This window comes from Triticum aestivum, chromosome 6D (genome assembly GCF_018294505.1).
Source record: "Triticum aestivum cultivar Chinese Spring chromosome 6D, IWGSC CS RefSeq v2.1, whole genome shotgun sequence".
In the NCBI taxonomy this organism is placed as follows: domain Eukaryota; kingdom Viridiplantae; phylum Streptophyta; class Magnoliopsida; order Poales; family Poaceae; genus Triticum; species Triticum aestivum.
In genome coordinates, this window is record NC_057811.1 from 160,505,419 (window position 1) to 160,511,578 (window position 6,160).

Genomic DNA, 6,160 nt, shown 5'->3' on the forward strand with positions numbered 1-6,160 from the left:
GGAATTGTTCACTGGTTGCACTTCAAAAATTGACATGGTAATATAATACAATTAGTTGATGGACTACAGGTTACAAGCTTAGAAAACCACAATTTATTCTAAAACCTTACGTTAAATTTAGTGATTGGAACATCCATTATTCATTGTATATACATACAAATTCTGACTCTATTTTTGTTTAGTATTTTCAGTTTAGACATAACAATACATTAACCATTAAATTAGAAATTGCTCTTCTGAAATTAATATGGCACGTGACAGCTCCGGTAGAATACATACGCCATTTTAATATAAAATAATATAATAAACAATTACCAATATAGGTGTTGATGCTATTTGTATGATGGAAACCGCAACAGAACCCATCTGGTAAGCGATCTTTCTATCCACTTCCCTTTGGTTGAAGCCTAACCAGTTAAGTCCCGAGTCAGCATAGTTCTTGTTTTTAGGATGACTACCTAAACAGACAAAACACACTCAGGTGGTACATTCCGATAGCATCAGAGTGCAGAGTTGCCTCGATACATCAGCAAAGATGAACGATCTCGTCTCGCTCGAGCAGCCAGCTCATGTGCCAGTTTGTTTTTTCCCCTAGGGATGGAGTAGATGAGGACGGGGCTGAAAACCTGCAGCTCATTTTTTACGTCGCTGATGAAAGAGAAACAACCAGACCTATTAGGCCTTCCCACCTCCAATTCTTGGGTAATCATAGCGCTGTTAGTTCCAATGATATGATTATGGGCCCTCTGTACACGGCTGAAAGCGACTTGAGGCCAATCAGAATGGCTCGCCCCTCGGCTTCTTCCACAGTCCTGCAAGTTTACATTTTTCTTACTGACTGAGACAAAGACATACCCTCTATAATCATTGGCGACTTTCTTCAGAGTCAACATAGTTGATGTTAATAAATCAAACTTCCAAGGAAATCTGAGCTAATGCAAATGACTTACTCTATTCAAGATGCTCCCACCTGGATTGGAGTCGAAAAACAAATAGGAGCTCTGAATATGGCTATGTGCATCTTGTTGAACAACAGAGTTGCTATTTTGTATGCACCTGCCACAAGAAACAAATGCCCTTACGAAGATGCAAAGCGAACTTGCAATAGCCAATGCCACAAAGACAGAGATCAGTGTCGACGTACTCACTGGAGCCTCGGCGTCTTTCGACATATGAGAAGCCCGGGCCATCTAGTAATTGCTAGCAATCTGAACGCCTGAAGTACTTGGAAAAGTAACTGTGCTACAAGAGCTCCCCTGTAAGCCAATGTGAGGTACTTCCAGTAGACCCATAACCACACCCTATCTTTTTTCCTTCTTCCTGCACCATCTGCCCACTTTGAACCTTGTCACTGTCTTATTTGCCATTTTGTTTATCTTTCTCTTCAACCAATGACAATGGCCTGGATAGGCTCGAAGAGAATGTCTCATCACCTCCATTGGCAACATCAATCACGTCCAATGTTGTGAGAGGCTCTTGGTGAGGACCAACCAGTTCTGCTAGGTCCGCTCCTGAACTAAGTATATCGTTGTATTTGTCTGCTTGTGCTATTCTCCCGCCGTTCATTACCTGCACTAAAATTACCTTATAAGGAGAAGCGGATAATTTATGACAATAAAATTGACATGAAACATGTGCCAATGAAATTCTCACCAAAATAAGATCGGCTGCAGGCCGGAATTCAATCTGGTGAGTGACATAAACCATTGTTTTTAAGCCTAAGCCCCAAGCAAGCATTCCTGCAAATGGTAGAAGCCTTAAGCAACGTGTTCTCAAACTTCTATTGTAAATAAAAGAGATTGCATTATACCTTGAAAAGGTGGGATCATGTATTAGCATCAACTGCATTGAACAGATCATCGAAGAAATAGGTGTCAGCACCTGATACAATACACGGACTATCTGAACCCATTGCTTCTACCTACCACTAAGATTGCTGCCTCACTCTCCAATGACTTTGATCTCCATGTCTTTATTCAGCGAACACCACTCAAGGACCCTGCCATACTTCTCACTCTCCATCTCCTTGTCAAACAGTATGTTGTCCTGAATTTTGCTGCTCTGCATCCATACCGTTTGGCTGACATATATGCCAATGTTCCGCAAGTTTTAGCCTCTCCTAATAGCTTTGGCACCTCACCGAGAATGCAAAAGAGCAAACTTAATTTTCCAGATCCGATCATCCCACAGACTGCAACACGCATGCCTTGCTGAGCTTAAAAATCCAGATCCTTCAGTGTTGGTATCTCAGGTGAGCCGTCCCAGGAGAAGCACCCATTGCTGACCTCAATTGCAACATTGCAGCTACCACTTGGTAGCCTTTGCATATCATCCATCAGCAACTCCTCAAGGCATAGGAAAACATCTGGTTTATCCTGAGAAGATAAAGCTGACATAAAACGATTAGCGTTCTGCAATAATTAAAATCAAGACTCTATCTCAGCAAATTACCATTCTGCAAAGAAAAATAAATCTAAAACTCGAAAGCAACTAAAATCAAAACGTAAGAACACTTCCATTATCCCATTACAAGCCCGATCCGGTAAAAAATGGATCGGCGATCTCACCTATCCGTCCGCTAACACCCACCAAGCCTCCACCTACGGGCCGCCGGAGGGTTGCCTCCGCCAGACTCATCTCCTCCTGCCATAACAATCACCTCTCGAAAATTGCCCATGCTTTGCACAGGGGACATAAATTTGTGTCGTTCAACACCAATCTATATGGCATTACATTGTTGTGGACATGTGCATCATAACTAAAGCAAGATTAATCGATAATATAATGGCACTAACTAATCATAAATCTGCTCATTATACCTCAAAAAGTAAAAAATAAAGAGTTAACTTTGGCTCTTTGTTCGGAAAACAGACAATATGTTCTTTGTTATAGAATCATATCAATATGGGATTACCGTTTACTAAAAAATCTGAGATTATTTGCCTCTAGAGATGAATATCAGCCCTCTGAACATCAACACTGTTGGTCTCTTTCCACCAAATTAGAACTCAATCCTCGCACCCATTCCCGTGCTTCGCTACAGAGCAGGGTTGACCAGCTTTGGCTCTCGGAGGGTCACTCATGTCCGGCAATATAGAAGCGCTTCATGAATATTGTTTATCCTTAGGCTAATGTAATAGCCTAATATTTGTGAGCACCGTCATCTAGCAAAACAGAGCAATATGCTAGACGCTAGTCGTATCTGATTAGAAAGTTTTGGGACCTATTTCAAAATTTATATCAGATTTTAACCAAATGCTAGAACTTTGTATCTCAACAAACTCATGTTTTGTAACTAATATGCAGATACAGAAATCATCTATCCCTCCATTCCATGATAGCCACACTAATTACAAACTCTAATTAGACAAAGAATCGGAACATGTACTTCTACCACAGTTGTCAGTATACATTGATAAACCTGCAAATGCATGTTACAACTTTGGAGCAATCAACACAGGCAATGCATATATATATATATATATATATAAAGTCTATTAAGGACCCAGGGTGAAGAATAAGTAATTCTTCACCCCAGTCATCCGACCGAGCAACAGTGTGGCTTAACGAATCCTCAACCGATAAAAATATTATTCCACGTCTATCGCCGTAAATTTACCTTGCTTACGTTGATGCGACGGTTGACTGGTCCTTTGGAGCTAGCCCACTCTACGTCTCCACCCGTACCCATGTCTTTTCTAATCAGGTGCGAGCGGTTCACGTTCCTCTCTCCTCAGCCCCTCCTCACTGGCGATTGCGGTTTGCGGAGGCGGCGGCAGCCATGTCGATGACGCCGGAGGGACAATCTTGAAGCAAGGGCTACCCCTCTCTCTCCTGCGTGGATTATCCCCCCTTTCCCTCTTCATGCGGTAGCGACCAGGAGGCGAACTGGGCTGTGCATCGATTTGGTGCGAGCTCGGCGGCGGCAACGACCTTTTCCGGCGTCCCTCTCCATCGTCAGCGGTCTTCTCGTTGGTAACACCACCCTCTTCCTCTTCCATTCCCTTTTCTCCATGAATTTCTTAATTTTTAGGGTTAGGGTTCTAGATTTTTGAGGAGCAGGGTAAAGAAAGGGTAAAAAGACCAAGAAATTAAGGAGATGAAAGAGAAGAGATGAGCTTGCATACTGAAGGGGGTGATGGAGAAAACCTTAGCTCGTCAGTGGGATCAAATCAAGGAGGTGGGGATCACGCAGGAGGAGAAGCTGCGGAGGAGGAACAACACCAGAATATCTTCTTAGATCCAGCCAAACGTGATAGCCCTGTTTCTTGTCTATCTTCTCTGTTTTAGATGAACTGTTATTCCTTATCTCTTCTTTAGAGCTCCACTGCTACAAAAAAAATAGAACCAATTCCGGCCATTTTCACTTGGAATGGATTTGGGATGCTGCTACTGTATTTAGGATGGTATCCCATCATTCTGAATCTGCTTCAGAACTGAACACTAGTGACGCTTCAGAACTTTCTGTAGGTGCAGACCTGAAGACTAGTGAGACACAGTAGCAACTAGCGAAAATGACAAGTGCAGAATTTTTTTTTCCTTTTACAATTCATCGTACATTTTGTAGCTCTTTGTCACCTCTGTGAAAGCACTGCATACGCCTTCAGTACACTAACCTTTCTCAGGTTTGCTTCTCACATTTTTACAATGTGCTTAAGGAGAATGATGAATGGTTAAGCACCTATTTATTTCTAGTTTTGATCTGTTGATGCACACTCAGCACAAGAATAAAACTGTACATGCTCCAATTTTACGTTGATGTATATATATATGGAGCTTATTCTAGAAAGCACATACTTTCTTTTAGGCATAAAAATAAACACCTGTAGCTGTAGAGCAGGACCGTAACACAAAATAGAGGAAAATAATTCCCCTGTGTTTTTCAGGTCATAAACTTCAAGAGTAGTTTCAGAACCGAATTCCTTTTCACTAAAACGCTCCAGCAACAGAAATTCACCTGTTTAAAAACAAAAGAATGAGCAAAAGTTAAAACACACCCACACACCTGTAGGCGTTTCAGCCATTTATGTGAGAGCTCATAATTCTTTCCTCGGAGGAACGCAAGCACTGGTGGTCGTGCCCAAAGGCAGCGGATGTGGTTGTAATGCCCTTGGCCAAACTGTTGGAGTTGTAGGTCGTGCCCCTGATCAAGATGGATGAGATGTTGGCGGAGGTACTGGCTGGCCAGCGGCGAGCGAGCAGCCGGAGGTGCGGCCTCCATGGCCGCTGCCCATGGCGTGCACGCGGTTAGGCGCGGGGCTGCATCAGATGGCGCTGGCGACGCGCAGCCACGACGCTGCACACGCGAGGTGGGGGAGACGTGAGAGGAGGCGCAGGGGATGGCAACTGGGAGCTGCGCACCAGGCCGGTCGTGGCCGAGGTTGAAGGAGAGGGCCATGGATTGAGAGGTTGCTGCTGAACAGGGGGGCAGGAGAAAAGGAGGAGAACGTAGATGAAAGAGGCGGGCTCACGAGATATCGCCGGCGTGTCCCTCGTCGGCCGCGAGCAGTCTCCGGCGGGAGGCGCTGAATCGGATGTTCGGGCGGCGGGCGTGTCTCTCGCGGGTGGCGGCGCAGAGGGGATTTAGTCGTCGGGGCAATACCTAGCGAATCGTTTTTACTTTCTTTTTTCCGACGGGAGCGAATCGTTTACGTCTACTAGTAAGCGTGCACACGTGCAACGCATGTATCTTAATAAACTACAGTAAAAACATTAAGTATTCTTGTGTTTTTATCTGAACATTTAAATGCGTGTCGCGTCCAATAATTTCAATATAGTAATTTATTTTAGATCAAGTCATAGGTCTTGCTTGACTGGTGAAAGACTTCCATTGTTGAAATGTTGTGATCCCAAAATTCCAAAATCAAAATACGTAAAAACTCGTGCATGTAACACACGACCAATACACATGTCTTCACATAAAATGATAAAATTAATGATCACATAAATATATTGTAATTGTTAATTATTACAAAATACGTAAAAGTAACAACTAAGCAACATTATCAAGCAAAGTTCATCTATTAAGTCGTCGTTTGTTGGAGTTACAAATGGCGAAAGAATAAATGATTGCGACATGAGCTCAACTTGTGACGAGGAGTTGGATGCTTTGAGTTTGTTAGGAGGTCTTTCGACAATCATACAATCGGTGGGATCCGTG

At 43.2% G+C, this 6,160-nt stretch overlaps 1 long non-coding RNA gene across 5 annotated transcripts; it reads right to left on the reverse strand.

Moving 5' to 3' along the window:
- Positions 1–269: 269 nt before the first annotated feature.
- Positions 270–5,614, reverse strand: LOC123144284 (uncharacterized). 5 transcript variants are annotated; one of them, XR_006471361.1, is made up of 7 exons: positions 4,824–5,614; positions 2,568–4,330; positions 1,811–2,389; positions 1,654–1,739; positions 1,145–1,569; positions 951–1,056; positions 270–812 (listed from the first exon to the last, which is right to left on the reverse strand). It is a non-coding gene; the product is annotated as an uncharacterized lncRNA (long non-coding RNA). The 5 variants fall into 5 exon arrangements; XR_006471359.1 differs by having other exon boundaries at positions 2,568–5,296; positions 5,472–5,612; XR_006471362.1 differs by having other exon boundaries at positions 2,568–4,957; positions 5,472–5,610.
- Positions 5,615–6,160: the final 546 nt, after the last annotated feature.